The following is an 18,845-nucleotide window of genomic DNA, read 5'->3' on the forward strand; positions in this document are numbered from 1 at the left end:
TTTTCCCTTCCATTAACTTTTAGATACTCTATCATTTTAGTTTTGATTTTCCTCTTCTCTCCTTACTTGACGGTTAAAAGACTTAACTGAGAGAGAAATAACAAGGTATCTTTCAATTCTGTCTTTAATATTAATTAGTTGTCTTTGCCTAAGGCCAATTACTCACCTTGCATGAACTTCTGTAATATTGACGGTGTGAGGATCAAACCAACTAAATATGATGGTACTTGAAACCATAAATTGCTACACATATTTAAGTTATTGTTTTCATTATTGTTTGACCAATTAGCTACACACAAAAATATCAGAGTACCTTAGGGACACCGGAATTGCTTAACTGAATTTTAATTCTTCATTTATGTTTAGTGTATTATCAGTCATCCCTCAAGTTGTCTACAGGTTTACGATTTTATGGAAAAATGATAACCATTCACCTACTAGCACTCAGTTTTAGTTGCTGTCTTTCATCAAGGAGAGCAATTATTTTAAAAATTTATCTCATGAAGGCTGGGCGCGGTGGCTCACGCCTGTAATCCCAGCACTTTGGGAGGCCGAGGCGGGCGGATCATGAGGTCAGGAGATCGAGACCATCCTGGCTAACATGGTGAAACCCCGTCTCTACTAAAAATACAAAAAATTAGCCGGGCGTGGTGGCGGGCGCCTGCAGCCCCAGCTAATCCGGAGGCTGAGGTAGGAGAATGGCGTGAACTCGGGAGGCGGAGCTTGCAGTGAGCCGAGATCGCGCCGCTGCACTCCATCCAGCCTGGGCGACAGAGCGAGACTCCGTCTCTCAAAAAAAAAAAAAAAAAAAAAAAAAAAAAATCTCGTGAAAGAATCTCTCATTATCATTTAAAAGCAGGAACAGAAGGAACTAAGTGCCAGCTATGCGTCAGGCATCCTTCCGGGGACTTTACATTCAGTTCTCATACAGTCATTGTACAGATTAAGCCAATGAGACCAAGATAGCACAAGCAAATTGTCCAGGGTCACAAATCTTCAAATCCAGTGGTCCTACCCAGCTTCCTCCTTGTAAAATCCAGAGAACTGAGGCAGCAGAATTAAACTAAAGTTTTTCTGTAATGATTTCCAGAGAATGTAAAATTTCATATTTTTTTGGAATTATAGTTTTAAGTAAAAAATATTTTTTTTTTTTTCAAAAAAGCAAGTGGTTCTTTCTGTTTCTCCTTGGCTTTTCTTTTCCTTCAGGGGATTTTTTTTTTCTTTTATTCCCCTCTTCAGAGTAGAACTAAAGTATCTAAGAGTAGATTGTTTAAACCACACCAATATTTCACATTTTTCTATAATGCTAAATATTAAGTTCTTGAATTATCCATTAATATTTCATATTTATTGTCTAAAATAAGTGTAAATTGTTCAATTGCATTCATTTTAATACTTAGGCTTCACTTAAGACCATCTAAAGGCATTAACTAATATTATTTCTGGTGAAATTATGCTTAACTGAGGAAAAATTATAGCCAAATAGTTTTTCAATTTTTCACAAGTACAGCTCTCTGTAGATAACAGATAATTGCTATTAACTAGGCTACTACTTATTTGAATAGATTGAACATTGAGGGAGTTACATGAGTTCTGAGTTTGAAAATCCAGAAGAGAGAAATAAAAGAACAAAAAGAAAAAATTATTGTGTGAGTGAAAATGTTCATTACATTACGTATAATCACAAACATATGGAGACATCCTAAATGTCCAACAGCAGAAGACTGGATGTGTCTTGTATTATGAAATATTATAAAATATATTAAGTGATATAAGAAAATGTACATACACTATGTAACAAGTGGGGAAAATAATGTAGAACTGGATATACAATAGAAGTCAACTATGTAAAAATATACATATCATATATTGATGTAAATGTTTGTGCACATTTACAGAAACATATTTGGAAGGAAGTACTCCAAAATCTGTTAACATTGCAGGATTTTTGTTTATTATTTACCATTTTCTGTGTTTTTACTTTTTTTGCACTAAATTATAAAAACCCTCATTTAAAAAATGATAGTGGTAAGTGTTTATGAAAAAAATTTTAAACAGTTTATAAAAACTTGGATTCAGAATTAGCTAATTTAAATAATCCCATTTAAAAACTTTATAGTAAGTAAATCTTGAGAACTAGACAAGTTCTCAGGTTTCTTCTGGGCCGTACTGATCCTCTGATTCCACAGGAGTAAGGTGCTAGGCCTGTGCAAGCACGTGGACTAAAGACACACGGGAGGCTCACACTGATCACTGTCACAATGCTAATGTATAGTAAGTGGTGTGAAATAAACAACATAAAGGAAATGAGGATAATGATAATACAATATTTATAGTGAGCTACAATGATCAATTCCCGCAACTCCTCAGTGACTTAATCTTTTCACCTGTAGTATCTGCATCTCTGCATCCATATAGATGAGCATCAGAAGCTTTCAGAGAGGTGATGGCGAGAATCCAGCTCAGAGACTGGCTTACATGCATGATTTTTTTCAAGGCACTAAATCTTTTTAACCACTATGGTGACAAGACAATGCCATTTCTACCCAGACATTTAACTTGGACAAAGGCAATAATTTATACGTTTGGAAGCTGCGGCTCCCCAGAAACCTTTATAACCTGGCCCTCATTAAACTATTTATTCTCTATCAGTGTCATCAGATTTCCATGACAACATCACGCTGTATAGTCAACATGGTTCGAACTAGTCACATCTTTGCACAACTGGACACATCAAAATAATTGTATTATGTCATCAGTGATGCCACCAGACAGAGCACCAGCTCCTTTCCTACACTGGATATCAGATGTTCAAATAACGCAATGTAGGTTTTCCTAAAATAGATGCTCAGATATGTCAAGTTTTTCAACAGGGTTAAATTAGAAGTGCTATCTTTTTTTTTTTCTTTTCATTTAAAAAAAAATCTCTACCTGCTCAATGTACACCCACTCTACCTTGCTTATTTCTATGCAAAGCCAGCTGGTCCTCTCAGGCAGAGTTTGCCCAGGGCAGCAAAATGCTCTGACTGTTTATCCCATGTGAGTGATTGCCAGCTGGGAGGAATGTGTTTTTCCTAGTTTGCCCATGGCATATATTCAGAGGGAGATGGACAAGACCATGAAACTTTGTACAAGTCGCACAATTTTGTAGTGAGATGATATTTTGCAAACAAAAATGTTAAGATACATCTAATGTTGGGAGATGAAAGCCCAAAAAGATTTTAAGATTTGCTCCCTATTAACATAAAATCTAAAAAAAATTTCATTAAGGAAATCACCATAGGTTTTTGTTTTATTTCCAGAGTTGGTTACAATAGATGTTTGCCTATGAGACTGAAAATCATGTATTTTATAAGAGTTGAGTTAGCTGAAGTCAAAACTGCTGAAATATCGTCTGAGAGGCATATGGCAATAGCTTCCCCTCCTGTGATTTAACATTGTTAAATTAGCTATAAAATATTTTTATCAGTAATATACTGTTTTCCAAGATAATTCACACATATAAATTCCAAACCATCTTACTAATGAAAAGATAAAGGATTGCTTCATTCAGGGGAATTACTTGCTTTCAAATGGAGAATATAGTTTTAAGAAAAGATTTAACAAACAGATGTTTCAAAATTTTGAATACATGTCATATAATCATAGAATCTCAATTCTTAAAATGACTCCAAAACCATCTCATTTTATTAATGAAGAAACTGACACCAAGAGAGGAAAATCATCTTTTTTTTTGTCAAATAATCATAAGAATATTTATTCATTCTTTTAATCTTTATTGAGTTTCCATTCTGGGCCAGGCCCTGCTCTGAGTGCTGAGGCTACGGGAGCTCTTGCTCTCATGGAACTTATGTTAGACTAATGTTTCCTGATTCTGATCACAGAGCTCTTTTCATTTGCTCACATATTTCTCTCACCAAAAGGGCTAATCTACAAAATGTATGAACAGACTCCAACATCTGACAAAAATACCTGTAGCTGTTGTTGTTTTTTGTTTTATCTAGATTCATTTATCATGGTTATTTTTTGAAGATTGTCACATTTATCCATATTAAGATGAAAACTCCCAGATCTTTATGTGTCTTTCAGTTAACAACTTGCATAATAAAATATGTATTACATTTCTTATATTAATTAACATTTTTTGGGTTTGGTGGCATAATACAATTGGCAAAATTTTAGTTTTTCATCTCTGCTGCCCCCTTCCCCTCACCAAAAGGGAAAGATTCTGAAATTCAGAGATATTGATATGCTATTTCTGTGGATTTTTTCCCCCAACTCAATCTTAATACCTACATTAACATTCAGTAATGCAACAAAATAATTTAGAGAATAGCCATATAGTATCATATAGTATCGAGTGAGCTTAAAACAGTCTGGAAACACAGTAGTAAACCAGGAAGACTTCTGAGTTTTTGTCACTAATATTCTGCAGAAATCATGTACTATGCATGTGCTGCAACTTTTACCTGGAAAAAACTTAGTCTCCCTCTCCCCCACCATTTTGTAGTTGAGGCAGAATACAAGAAACGTGTCCAGTGCTTGCCAGCCCCCAGCCTCTTCTACCTAATCTAACCCCTTTTTGTACCACATGACTCTACCCCATTCCAGCCATAGCTGACTGGACCAGGTGTGGGTCACTGATTTCGGGGCAGTTAATCAGAGACAATGTGACTGGTGGCCTGGTTCAAAACGATGTGCTAATCCATCCCTCAGGAACTGGGAAGATGTGGAACAGTGGAGTAAATGCTGGAAAGTGCCAAGCTCTGAACAGCTTCATTGGCAGCTATGTTTAAGCCAGAGTTTATAGGGAAGAAGGAAAGGTCCCTAGAGAGAGAATACAACATACAGTGCAGAGATGACCAGATGTCATAAGACTGACTTGAGGGAAAAGATGATTCCCTATGATTTTCCAGGTAACTGACATCAGTTGTATTTAAGTCCCAGCCAGCTACAATCACTGACCTTAGATTTCTTGAGATTCACTGCTGTATTCTCAAAACAGACCTCCTCCTCCTTAAGTTGGCCTGAGTCTGTCTATTCCTTGCAACCAAACAAATCCTAATCAAGAGAAAATGACTTTTCATGTATCTAGACTTAGTTTTCTCCACAAGAAAAGAGCAAAAGTTAATCACAAGTGATGGTACTCAATTCCTCTTAAGTCTCTGAAGGATCATCCTATCCATAAGTCACTTTGGAGTACTGGTTAATATGCATTAATATTAACGACATCATGATATTTAATAATTTCTACAACCTTCTATATATAAAATTATGAGGGTCACAGAAGACCATAGTACTGAATTAATCTTTTCCATTTTTTAACCTCAAAATATTTGTTGGTAATACTCATATAGTTACCTTAATTTTTCCCTTTTCTCTATCAAAGGCGCTGAAAAACAGGCATCTGAAGAGACCACAATATACAGTAGTCTGTCCTTTTGATTTGCCATGCCATCATATTCTCCTTTATCAAACTACTTTTTAGCTACTTCTTCCAGTGAATTTTGCTCCTAAAATAGTATATTCATGATGGGTTCCTCCTTTATTTCTATTTCATTAGTCATTAACCCTCCTTAAGCTAAATGGATGGAAACAGTACATATTCTCTATTTTTGTTTTGCACATAAAGATTTGGTTAAAGTGTTTTGCTCTACAAGTTCATCTTATCACGCAGTTCCTGGAGCCAACACCTTTCTTTTTTTTTTTTTTAACTTTCTATATTTGATTTGTTTCTGCTGAGAGGAGGGTCTACAAAAATTCATTGCTACTACCTCATAAGCTAGGGGGAAAAAAGGACAATTTTAATTTTTTGTGATGTAAAGAAAACATCATTTTTAGCCAAATCATAGTTTTAATTCTAAAGATTTATTAAAATGATACAGTAGATATTGTGCAGCAATGGCTTGGAGCCATCTGAAGCACTTTACCCTGTCTGGGGTTTTCCAACTAAAAGGAAAATAAAGAATTTGGGGCAGTTAAAAGGGGAAATATTGATATAATTAAAAGGCTAGAAAACAAAAGGAAAGCTTAAAAAGTATAGTAAAAAGAATATCAAGGTACAGCTTCAAGTATGTAAATGGCTGTATGTTACAAAGCATAGAGACAACACAGAACTATGAAGAGAGCATATTTATATTTAGTTGTACTACTGTCAAAAAATACTTGAGTGTCAGAAGATGCTTTAAAGGTTCTATCTGTATTAACTAATATATTATGATTATTCTAATTTTACACACGAGAAAACTGAAGCCCAGAGACTCTAGGTAACTTACCCAAGGTTACATAGCTAGGGGAAGTTGAGGAGTGGGGATTTGAAAGCAGGAGTTCTGGCCCTGCAGCGGGACCCTTTAATCACAGACTGTCCATCCTCTGTAAATATCTTGAACAGTAGTTCTCAAATTGGTTACACATTAAAACCATGTCAGGAGCATTTCAAAGCACACCAACACACAGGCTCGAACTCCCAAAGATTCTGACTTAATGGGCTTAGGTGGGGCCTGTCATCAGCATATTTAAAATTCCCAGCATATTTTTTAAGTCTCCAGATGATTCTAAAGTGCAAAGTGACCACTAATCCCAGATCACCTGGCTATTTAGTGGCCTAGCCAGAAGCAGCCTCTAGGTATCTTGACTTTTTCCTCTACATGATAGTGGCTCCCAGCTTCAGCAAATTGAGGGGGAAAATGAAAAAACACATTTTTACTCTGGAGTAATGAATTTGAGTTTCTTAAACCAAGAAGCTTTCATTCACTGGTGATCATGAAACACAAGGATGGGGTTTCTTTGGAGGTTATTAAAGCTAAGGTGGATTCTCAATTTTCTGAAATAATTATGTTAATGAGAAACTGATGTACATTTCCAAACTTCTTTTAGGTACTGAAGAACTAATACAGTTTAGACACCAGAGGTCTCACAAGTTAAACCCTCTATATAATACAGAGCCCTCCTGAGAATCAACTTGAGGTGAAATGTTTTAAAGAAGAGATAATGGTGGTGGTGTGGTGGTAAATGTTGAGCAACCAGCTCTCTGGAGGTGAGGGAAAATTCCTGATTAGCAGTGTTTACAAAATCATGGTGCTGGCCGGGCGCGGTGGCTCACGCTTGTAATCCCAGCACTTTGGGAGGCCGAGGCGGGCGGATCACGAGGTCAGGAGATCGAGACCATCCTGGCTAACACGGTGAAACCCCGTCTCTACTAAAAATACAAAAAAATTAGCCGGGCGTGATGGCGGGCGCCTGTAGTCCCAGCTACTCGGGAGGCTGAGGCAGGAGAATGGCGTGAACCCGGGAGGCGGAGCTTGCAGTGAGCCGAGATTGCGCCACTGCACTCCCGCCTGGGCCACAGAGCGAGACTCCGTCTCAAAAAAAAAAATAAAATAAAATCATGGTGCTAATACTTTCACCATTGCCAATTGACAGCTAACAGCATGACATTATTGAGTGTGGAATGGGGAGGAGATGTACAGTAGCATGCTACTCTATAGTACTTCCACCATACATATGCAACAGTCATAAGAAAAACTCAAGAGCATGGATAGTAGTAGAGTGTAAAAACAAAAACAAAAACAAACAAAAAAAACATTAGGAACTAATAGGTCTTGAATATTTTTTACTCACTTTGAAATACAATTCATTTAATGTACATTTATATAATTTATTTTAAAAACAGCTATATTTAATAACTGGCAAAAGTTCTGAAAAGCTAATGATTGGTTCTCATGAGCTGGTCCAACATACCACTGAAAAGGCATCCGTTTAATCACGGAGTTTTCTTGGAGAAGGACAATATTTAATTAAATAATTTGAACAAGAATGAGTGAATTTAGGGGGTACATACAGTCTAAAGAGATAAACTTTCTTCATTAATTGAGATTTCTCAAAAATGAGAACTTTTGATTAAATCCTCCAGAGCAAATCCAGCCTTCATTGTGAGCAGTGGAGGATAAAGGCTAAGAGTGTGGGCTCTGGGTCAGAATAACTGGACTTAGTTTTCCTAGCTTGCCCATCTGTAACTCTGTGACCTTGGAAAAGTCACTTATCTATAGTTTCTCCATCTATAGAATGTGATGATAATGGCACCCACCTCACAGAATTGTTGAAAGAATTAAATGAGATACTACATGTGAAGCACTTGCAACAGTGACTGGCACACAGCAAATGCTTGGTGAATATTAGCTACCACTATTGTATCAAAGTGCCTTCAAGTATAAAAACTTTGTCTATTTGAGATGGTTCTGGCGACTGTCAGCTGCTTAATGTTCCTCAACACAATAAGAACTTCCAAGAGTGTCTTTGGCTTTTCTTATGCTCCTCCCGCTTGAAATACTGAATTTCTGCATGTCATTTCCAGCTCAGCTCAAAAATATTCTCTTTTTCTGATTAGCCTGCACCATGGATGCAATCTGGTCCCTCTTGAGGGATTTTAGTAAAATGTGAGAAGAGAGAGCTAATTTAAAAATGGAATTATTAATAAAAGGGAAGCAGAACTTAAACCTTTGGGAAATTCAGAACCTATTATATTGAAAAACATATTCAAGACAAAACACGAAGGGTGTGGTCAAATGATGATGATCCGAGAAGATGAGTCAGCTGTCTAAACAAAATCCAGGACCTATTATTGTCCAAGATGCTAAAACAAATGACTCCAAAAGCAATTCAGAAATCATCAGGGCTGCCACCCTCATCATAGGCACACAGTAGAAGGGAGGTAGGTAGTACAATTTCAACGAAGGGGCTGCAGGCACACATGAAACTTCATTGTAGCCCTGTTCCCCCAGCCCCTCTGTCTCAAGGCTCTGCCACCTGCACTCCACTCTCTGAACTCCATCCTATGTTCCCCAGCTGCCCCAGATGTAGCATGCACTGCAGCCAGCAAAGCAGTGGGGGTGTGGCTGCCTCCACCTAGATTTGGATGCCCTGGAGAACTGTGGGGCCCAGGCAAAGAACTGTCACCAGGACAGCGCCACTGCACAGAGCCCCTACTAGGGCAAGGCCTAGCAGAACTGGGACAAAATGGCTGCTCCTGATACCCTGGGGTGGTAGAGACACCCGGGTAAGATTCCAGCTCAAGAGAACTGCAGGTGTCCAATTCAAACTCTTGAGAGCTGTGACATGGGCTATGCCCTACAAAGCAGTGTGGACAGGGCTGCTTGGAATCCTGCAGATCCAACCTCTGCCCCAATGTGTCCAGAAGGTGGGACCACAGCTCCAGTGGGTCTGGAAGGCAGAGCTTTGAATCAAAGATCATTCTTGAGCCTTAAGATTTTGTTCTCACTCAGAATTTATCACTTATTTCTTCTTTCCTATTTCTCTCTTTTGGAATAGGAATGTTTGTCCAGTGCCTACCCCACCACTACAGTTTAGAAGCACAAAACCTGTTTGATTTCAGAGGCTTACAGCTGGAGGGGAATTTGCCTCAGAATAAATCATACCTTAAGTCTCACCGATATCTGATTTTGATAATATTTAGATAAGACTTTGGACTTTAGACTTTTGAGTCAATGCTGAAACAAGTCAAGACTTTCGGTTCTCTTGGGATGGGATGAATGTATTTTGTATGGAAGAAAGACATGAGGTTTAGGGGAGGAGTGAGGGGTAGAATGCTATGGTCTGAATGTTTGTGTCCCTCCCAAATTTTACGTTGAAATCCTAACCCCCAAGGCGATGGTATTAGGAGGTGAGGCCTTTGGGAGACAACTGGGAGTAGAGGCCCGATGAATGGAATTAGTGCCCTTATAAAAGATGTCTGAGAGACTCCTTACCTCTTCCACCAAGTGAGGATGCAGAGAAAACTCTTTTTCATCTATGATGAAGTGGGTCCTTACCAGACACAGAATCTGTTAGCCCCTTGATCTTGGAATTCCCAGCCTCAGAACTGTGAGAAATAAATTTCTGTCGTTTATAAGCCACCAAGTTTAAGACTTTTTTTGTTATAGTAGCCAAAATGAACTAAGACAGCTGAGGGCATTCCAATGTGGGTATCCTAGAGACTTAGGTCTGACAGCTGAATAGAAGCAAAAATCAAGGCTCTGCTCCTCTGCAAGGTGGGGAGTTAAAAAAATGAAACTTAAGGCCAAATCCTTTGCAGAGAAATCTACTCAACAGCAAAGCGAGATGGCAAGAAAAGCCGTCTGTTTTGGTTAGATATTGAGGGGAGAGAGTGGCTTTCTGAGAATTTATAACCATAGTCCTATCCTTACATGGTTCAGGATTTAGATATTCACTATCTTCCTGGTCCAAGAAACCCCAAGCCAAGCGAAGTAACATATATGTTCCAGGGTTGGTTGCATCCTAGAGCACCTGGAAGTAACTAAAGTGATTTTTTCTAAAGAAGTGCATCCTCAACCCATGGCTTGAAGTTCCCACAGAGAAAGCCCAGTGAAACATGAGCTCACAATCCAAAATTATGAGCCACCATGAGCAAAAGACAGAAACAGAAAACATCATACGCTTTTCACAAATCTCTTAATTAAAGTTATAAAGTATAGTATACAAAATATGAAATAATTGAAGAATTATGGATAGTAGACCCCATAATGATCATTAAGAGATTAAATAACTGGTATTAATGTTTTATGTGGAAGAAGAATTTAGAAGAAAAAATGAGACCATGTGTTGGAATTATGGCAGTTTTCAAACAAGACCCTGAATAAAATTAAAAAGGCAATTTTTCGGCCGGGCGCGGTGGCTCACGCCTGTAATCCCAGCACTTTGGGAGGCCGAGGCGGGCGGATCACGAGGTCAGGAGATCGAGACCATCCTGGCTAACACGGTGAAACCCCGTCTCTACTAAAAATACAAAAAATTAGCCGGGCGTGGTAGCGGGCGCCTGTAGTCCCAGCTACTCGGGAGGCTGAGGCAGGAGAATGGCGTGAACCCGGGAGGCGGAGCTTGCAGTGAGCCGAGATCGCGCCACTGCACTCCAGCCTGGGCGACAGAGCGAGACTCCGTCTCAAAAAAAAAAAAAAAAAAAAGGCAATTTTTCTCTCAGGCCTACCTGTTGCCCCCCTTCCTTCTGCCTCCTTCACTTGACTTTCCTCTTCTCCAGCCCCTTTGGAAAGCCTACTATATTCATATGTATTCTGACTCATCTCAGAATGACATCAACTCAAACTACAAAAGCATCACTGCCAACAATTAACTGGAATCTGTTTAATCTAAAGACAATACTCATATTCTAGTTTTATTTGAAGATACTATTTCATAACTTTTTAAAATACTCTCACAATGGAATATTTCTTAAACTTAATAAAGAACCACATTATTTCATTTACAGCAGTAAATAAGATTTATAAACCTTTTTATGCAACATAAAATCATGCAGACTTTTATCTGAAAATGAAATGTTTGATATAACTATCAAAAGATTAAATTAAATGTATTGATCTTAGATGCACAGTTACTATATATGTTATTATATATCATTGTTTATACAGAACTATATCCTAAATTATCAATAGTTTTTGTAAGGCCAGGGACTACTTGCAATGCTATTATTATATATTAAAGGCTAATATTGCATTCCTTTGAAAAAAATATTTGTCTATTCAACAAGATTTAAATGAACATCTACTCTATGCCTGGTACTACAATATGCACTGTAGATAATTAATGAGCAAAAAATGGTCGCAATTCCTGCTCTCATGGAGCTTTTAATGTAGTGAAGGAGACGGATTATTATTAATCAAGTAAATGTAGAATTGTAATTGAGCAACTATGACGTATTTTTCTTGACTGTAGTAAAAATACATTGGCTTTATGACCTTTTAAAATAATATTTAATTTGTCAAAAGTTAGGGGGCAATGGGTGGTTTAGTCTTATGAATGAATTCATTCTTATAAATATAACCCAAATTTCACATGGGAAACCTTCACCTGATACTGATTTCTATTGAATTATTTTAAAGTCATTATCAATCTTGCCAATATTCTAGAATTTTCAGGATCCTTTCCTTATAACTCCAAAAGACAAACTGAATTTATCAGCTTCAACAATTTAGCAAATTGTGTTTTTATCTGCTTACAAACTATGAAGTCACACATATTATGTGAAATATTTTAATAGATTTTGAAGATTTCTTCTTTTCCTTATGTTACCATAACTGCATTTTAAGGAATTTTAAACTTGATTCTGACTCCAGCTGTCTGCTAGATGGAGACACAGGTCAGCACATGGGTGGTCTAGTCCCAGAGAGGGAAAACTGAATAGAGGGACAGGGCTCACAGGTAGGGAGAAAGCCTTATAACCCCCAAATCCACAAATACTAACTCCTCACAATCCTCATAGTTCCCTAAAATCTTATCTAACCCATGCAAAACTCACTGTAGGAAACACTATACAGAGTAAAAAGAAAATCAAGGTTGTGTTAAATTTGTATACAGTTACCCTTGAATACTATGGGAGTTAGGGGCAGCAACCCCCACGCAGTCAAAAATTCACAAGTAACTTCAACTCCCCAAAACCTAACTGCTAATAGTCTACTGTTGACCAAAAGCCTTACTGATAACACATTTGGTTAACAAATATTTTATATAGCAGATGTATTATACATTATATTTTTGCAATAAGGTAGCTAGAGAAAAGAAAATCTTATTTAGAAAATAAGGAAGAAAAATATATTTACTATTCATTAAGTAGAAGTAGATCATCATATGGTTCTTCACCTTTGTCATCCTCATGTAGAGTAGGCTGAGGAGGAGGAAGAGGAGGCACTGGCTTGCTGTCTCAGGCTGGCAGAGGTGGAAGAAAATCTGCATGTAAGTGGACCCATGCAGTCCTATCCCACATTGTTCAAGGGTCAACTGTATTTGCTGACTTAGTTCAATAATCGGGTCTTTTGATAAAGTAGTTTTCGGATAATTGACTCTAATCCAATTGACCTAGAATTACCAGTACCTTGTCAATCTGATTTGTTCCTACATCGTCAAATAAGAATACACTGGCAGCTTGAGGCTGAAGGCAGAACTGAAGAGTGAGTGTGAGTCATGCAGGTAAGAGGAAAGAGGTTGAGTAAGGCAAGAGCAGGAGGAAAAGGGCAGGTATAAGGGCCTCAACTGGTATGAGAAAGTGGGTTGAGGTGAGGCCAAGGAGTGCTTTGTGTCCAACTAGGATGAATTTGGCAGGCCACTTTCAAGAGTTGTATCTGTGTACTAAGTCATTGAAAAATACTGACAGTAATTTTTTTTTTTTTTTTTTTTTTGAGATGGAGTCTCATTCTGTCACCAGACTAGAGTGCAGTGGCATGATCTCCGCTCATTGCAACCTCTGCCTCCTGGGTTCAAGTGATTCCCCTGCCTCAGCCTCCCGAGTAGCTGGGGTTACAGGCGCCCGCCACCACGCCCGGCTAATTTTTTGTATTTTTAGTAGAGACGGGGTTTCACCGTGTTAGCCAGGATGGTCTCGATCTCCTGACGTCATGATCCGCCTGCCTTGGCCTCCCAAAGTGCTGGGATTACAGGCATGAGCCACTGCGCCTGGCCAACAGTATTTTTTTTTTCTTTGAGACGGAGTTTCGCTTTGTCACCCAGGCTGGAGGGCAGTGGCACGATCTCTGCTCACTGCAAGCTCCACCTCCCGGGTTCACGCCATTCTCCTGCCTCAGCCTCCCAAGTAGCTGGGAATACAGGCGCCCACCAACACACCCGGCTAATTTTTTGTATTTTTAGTAGAGACGGGGTTTCACCGTGTTAGCCAGGATGGTCTCGATCTCCTGACGTCATGATCCGCCTGCCTTGGCCTCCCAAAGTGCTGGGATTACAGGCGTGAGGCCGACAGTATTTTTAAAGGGAGTAACATGATGAGATTTGAGTTTTGAAAAGATCATTCTGGCTACAATATGGAGAATGACCTGGAGAGCAGCCAGGGGACAGGCAGAACAGCCCCACAGGGAGCTGTTGCCATCATCTGCTGATGACAGTAGCCTGGACTGTGGCAGTAGTGAAGGAGTTGGAAAGAAGTGGACGGATTAGAGTGGAAAGTGGTTCCTCACTGGGGGGGATTTTGTCCCTCAGGGGTCAATTGGTAATGTCTGAGACATTTTTGTTGTCACCACTGAAGTGGAGAGAAGTGTTTACTGGTATCTAATGAGTAGAGGCCAAGGATGCTGCTAAACATGCCAAATGGTGCTGAGGTTGAAAAACTGTGGAATAGAGAAATACTCAGGGAGTAATATGGGCTTACTGTCAGAAATTAACTTTTAGTATAACCCCAGGATTTATTGACATAAAATGCAATGAACACACACACACACACAAAACACCACAAGTGTCAGTAACCGCTTTAAGAACAACAAAACTTAAGTGACCAGTTGCAAATCAAAGCAGTCATGAAATACATATGTATAGCTATAAAAATGCTTAGAAGGGCTGGGAGCTTCAAACTGCATTCCCAGCTTGACAAAAATACACAGAAACTAAATCTAGCATTGTCTGCAAAAGAGACATGCACTCACTCCAGCAACAGTCAGCAGGATCTAAATTTAGTTTATACTCTTAGTGCATTAAAATAGCATCATGAAGCACAGGAAGTCTAAAACCATCACACTCCAAGTTTCTGTCTATACCGTTAATAGCTACTTGCCAAGATCTCTGTTGCCCGTGTGATTATAGCCTATTAAAAATATGTTCTCTGCAAAGTCTTCCCAAACAACAGGAAGTGAAGTTAAAAGAATGATTCCAGAGAAAATAATTGGCAACACAAATGTCACAATGTTGGTATTCATAAGGAAAGTATCTTAACTTCTGAAATGAATGAAGTTGTTGTGAGAAGCTTTATGAGGCTTTTTTATTGCTTACTATAAAAGTTAAAATGCTTTCTCTGAGTTCTAGTGTTACAATGGTAAATTAGAAAGGCAAATAAACATTTTTTATTTAAAAAGATCTACTAATTGCCTAGCATGTGACTTAGATAATAGTTGAGATGGGAAGGGCAGAGCCAAACCTATGCCTGAAAATGGGAAAAGATGAGGATGGTGCCTCATGCCTTCATTTATATGTTTAATCTCTCTTCTACATAAACAAAAAGCAGACTAACCTGAAGAGATTCCATTTTTTCCCCGTCCACTTCACAGGGTCTTTCTTCTAAAACACCATTTGAGATTTTTTTTACAGAATTGTGTTATTTTCTGAAATTCTAGTTTAAGATGCATTCCTTCTAGTAGAGTTCTCAGTACTTCCAATTTGCATTGTGTAATAATCTGAGCAGATACATACCACAGAAGAATGAACCTAGAGACCTTGCAGAATTAGTCCCCCTTAGCAAGGATGATATAAATAGCTCTTTTTTTTTCTATCAAGGGGCCACAAACAAAAAAGAAAAAAAGAGTGACTTCATTGTTAAAGTCAAACTGAATAAGGCTGGATTTTTCTTTAAGAGAACTATCTGTGATTCCCTTCACTCATGACCAAGTTATTTTCTTGTGTTGGATATATGAGATACAAAAATTATCTGTTTCAGTCAATCTGTCTCCTCACACTTGTCCAACATTCCTCACACCTACGCTCCTGTGCCAATAACTTTGGCAGAGTTCTCTTACTCTCTCAGTATATGTTTGTTCCTACTTTATAAATAGATCACTAATCTTTAGTTAGGTGCATGGCTACCTGGAATAAAGCCTATATTTCCCAGCCTCTCTTTCAGGCAAGTGTGCCATGTGACAAAGCTCAGGCCATGAAGGACTTCTAGGTACTATATTTCCTTAAAGGAAGAGGAAGTGCCTGTGCTTCTTTCCTTCTAGTGCTTGGGATGTAATTACTGGTGCCTGAGAAGCCATACAGGACACTGAGATGAAACTGTGTGCTTGAAGATATCAGAGCAAAAGAAAGTAGGAACCTGGTTTCCTGATACCTTGGAATATCATGCCAGACACAGATGATTGACAAACTAGGAAAAGAAGAAATACATTTCTGTTTTGCTTAAGCCATTGTTATTTTGGGTTTTCTGTCAGTATAGATGACCTTAATCCAAACAAACACAATGCCTTCTCAAGTCCACTTTCCTAACCAGCTGTGTCCTCTGCCATACTCTCTGTTATTTTAAGTTTTAAACAGTTATCAGTGGAGTTAAGGTTATATGCTCTTTGGGAACTCATCCAACCTCCTATCCCCATGGAAATTTCCCTCTACATTGAACTAAGATTTGCTATCCACACATTCCCACATGATGTTGAGCATTAACAATAATGTGTATGAAAATTTATTAATTTGAATTTAACCGATGTTCTCACAACCAAATTATAATTTCCTTAAGGTTAGAAATTGTGCTTTCTTAGAATACAAAGAACACTTTGTATTCTCAATGCTTTGCAGTGTTAGACGCTCATGTAACTGTCAGTAGTCTAATATATAGAAGGAACTACAGTCAAGTACCACATAATGACATTTCAGTCAATGACTGAACTGCAGTTCAAAGACACCAGTCAATGACAGAATGACAGATCCCATTTTAAATGGTGGTCCAATAAGATTATAATAATGTATTTTTATAGTACCTTTTTCATGTTTAGAAACTTTTAGATACACAAATATTTACCAGGCTATACCATCTAGGTTTATGTAACTACACTCTATGATGTTCCCATTGCAAAATCGCCTAATGACATATTTCACAGAATGTATCCCCATCATTAAGTGATGCATGACTGTAATTTTGTTTCAAGCAACTGAAAAATACTTCTAATCTGGCAAATTCAGCGAGAAGACTGAGTTCCTTAATTTCTGTCAGCACCAGTGAAAAACTGTCCTAAACTGACCCTGGCTTATAGATGTACCACTGGATCTTGGACTAAATGGTAATGGTAATCATTCTGAGCTTCCATTAAAATTCTAAGCCTTCTTCCATTTTATTTCTTATTAACAGCTATTATTGTTGTTGTTGTTGTTGTTGTTGTTATCATTATTATTAGTATAGCAAAGAAGAACAGCAGAATGGTTGGTGGAGATTCCTATGCTTTCGACCCATGGCGGGGTCTCTAAGTCAGGTGAATCACCTCCCACCCCTAAAGATTCCCACCCAGTTATGCCTTCTAATGTGTTGTTCACAGTTTATCAACTGATTCTGAAATTCTGAGTCTTAACAGTTTTAAATTGACTGTTTATGTTTCTTATTTATGCTTTTGCCTACCCCATCAGTCTAAACCTGATCCCTGATTTCTCTCCATTTTGTTTTAACTTCTTTTGAAACTCACGACTTTAAAGTGACTGTACGTTAGTTTTGACCACAACTAAACCTGGCTAATATATGGCTCCACTTTCTTTCTCACTTTCTTTCTTTTAAGAAATAAACCTTTCACTTTGAAATAATTATAAAATTTGTACCATTTACTTTGGATAATGAAGTTATGTTTATTTTAGGAATGCAAGATTGGTTAAATATTCTAAAATCAATCTAATTCTTACTATTTCAACAGAATAAAGGAGAAAAATCATGTGATCATCTCAAGAAATGTAGAAAAGGCATTTTAAAAAGTGAAACTTCCACTTTTGACAAAAAAGCTTAGTAAACTATAAATAAAATGGAACTTCCTTAATTTGAAAAAGTATTTCTGAACAGATTATAGTATATTTGAAATATGAAATACTGTTTAGTAATAAAGATGACTCAACTATGGTTATACATAACATCTCTAAAAGGCTGATTTTTAAAATACATATTGTATAATTCCATTTATATAAAAGTCAAGAAAAGGCGACCCTACATTATAAAGTTAGAAGTCAGGATAGTAGTTATCTTTGGAAAATAGGATAGTAGTTATTGGTTTATAACAGAGCATACGGGGACCTTCTGATTGCTGGTAATGTTCTATTTCTTGACCTGGCTAGTAGTTACTTAAGTTTGTTAACTTTGTTATAATTAATTAGGACAAACGATTAGGATTTATAAACTGTTCGCAGGTATGTTATACTTCAATATAAAGCTTACTTAAAATATTCTTCTTTTTTGACTTTCCTTCAATTTCCTCTCACCTTTACTGGTTTTAACTTAAGAATGTTAAATATTAAAATCTAAGATCTTGATGTCTTGAGAGAAAATATCTTACCCTAATTATTAAAAGTAGTAAGTAATATTAGAGGTGTAAAACAGTTCACAAATTATCAGTCCTTTATCTCAATACTCAGAACCATCCTGTGAGAGATAAGAAGCACTGAAAATTGTCTTCTAAATATAGATATATGAACTGAGACTCAGAGATGGTCAAATTTTGTTCCCCAAGTTCACACATCTAGAAAGTGGCAATGTTAAGTCTAACACTTCAATTCTTGATCCCTGGATCCTTTCTATTATACATGCAGCTGTTTAAAATAATGTGAGACCAGAATAAATTATCTATGACTTAAACAACTGTTTTTTTTTTTGAAACTTTTGATTCTAACTAGACTCATTGTGAGTCTTCAAAACTGGCATTGATATTTTCTCCTAAACCTCTTCGTTTTTAAAACTACATAAATTTATTAAGGTCAATAACAGAAAGGACATTTTCCATTTATTTTTATTTTTTTCACATTAAATAACGTACATGAACAATGTTTCATACTTTGTTAAATAACAGTAAAAAATTTCAGTTACAGGTAGGATTCTGTTTTGGACGCTCTTTTGAAGCTGAATCATGGTAGCATAACCAAACTGTTCAGGGACTCTATGTTCTGAAGTTCTTTAGTTCATTTTTCTAGTCTTAGGGCAAGAAAGAATTGTTAATTTCCTTAATGTGGCTACACAATAAGAAGTATGAAAGAAAAATAAGTGTTTTACATTATGGTTAGACAAATGGATTGAAATACTTTGGTAATAAAATAATTTAATGACTGTGATCCCTTTGTATAGCTTAAATACTCTTCAATCACTATAG

At 37.4% G+C, this 18,845-nt stretch overlaps 1 protein-coding gene and 1 long non-coding RNA gene across 6 annotated transcripts in view; both read right to left on the bottom strand.

The window, feature by feature from the left end:
• Positions 1 to 18,845, bottom strand: part of ZNF385B (zinc finger protein 385B) — a 420,705-nt gene that overhangs the window by 219,060 nt on the left and 182,800 nt on the right. The gene's annotated exons all lie outside the window — the stretch shown is intronic.
• LOC107973851 (uncharacterized) overlaps positions 805 to 18,845 on the bottom strand; it is a 38,852-nt gene continuing 20,811 nt past the window's right edge. For both annotated transcript variants that reach the window (XR_010149801.1, XR_010149802.1), the window contains one exon: positions 805 to 18,670. This is a non-coding gene — a long non-coding RNA (uncharacterized LOC107973851). The remainder of the gene's footprint in view (positions 18,671 to 18,845) is intronic.

This window comes from Pan troglodytes, chromosome 13, assembly GCF_028858775.2.
Source record: "Pan troglodytes isolate AG18354 chromosome 13, NHGRI_mPanTro3-v2.0_pri, whole genome shotgun sequence".
NCBI classification, from domain to species: Eukaryota; Metazoa; Chordata; class Mammalia; order Primates; family Hominidae; genus Pan; species Pan troglodytes.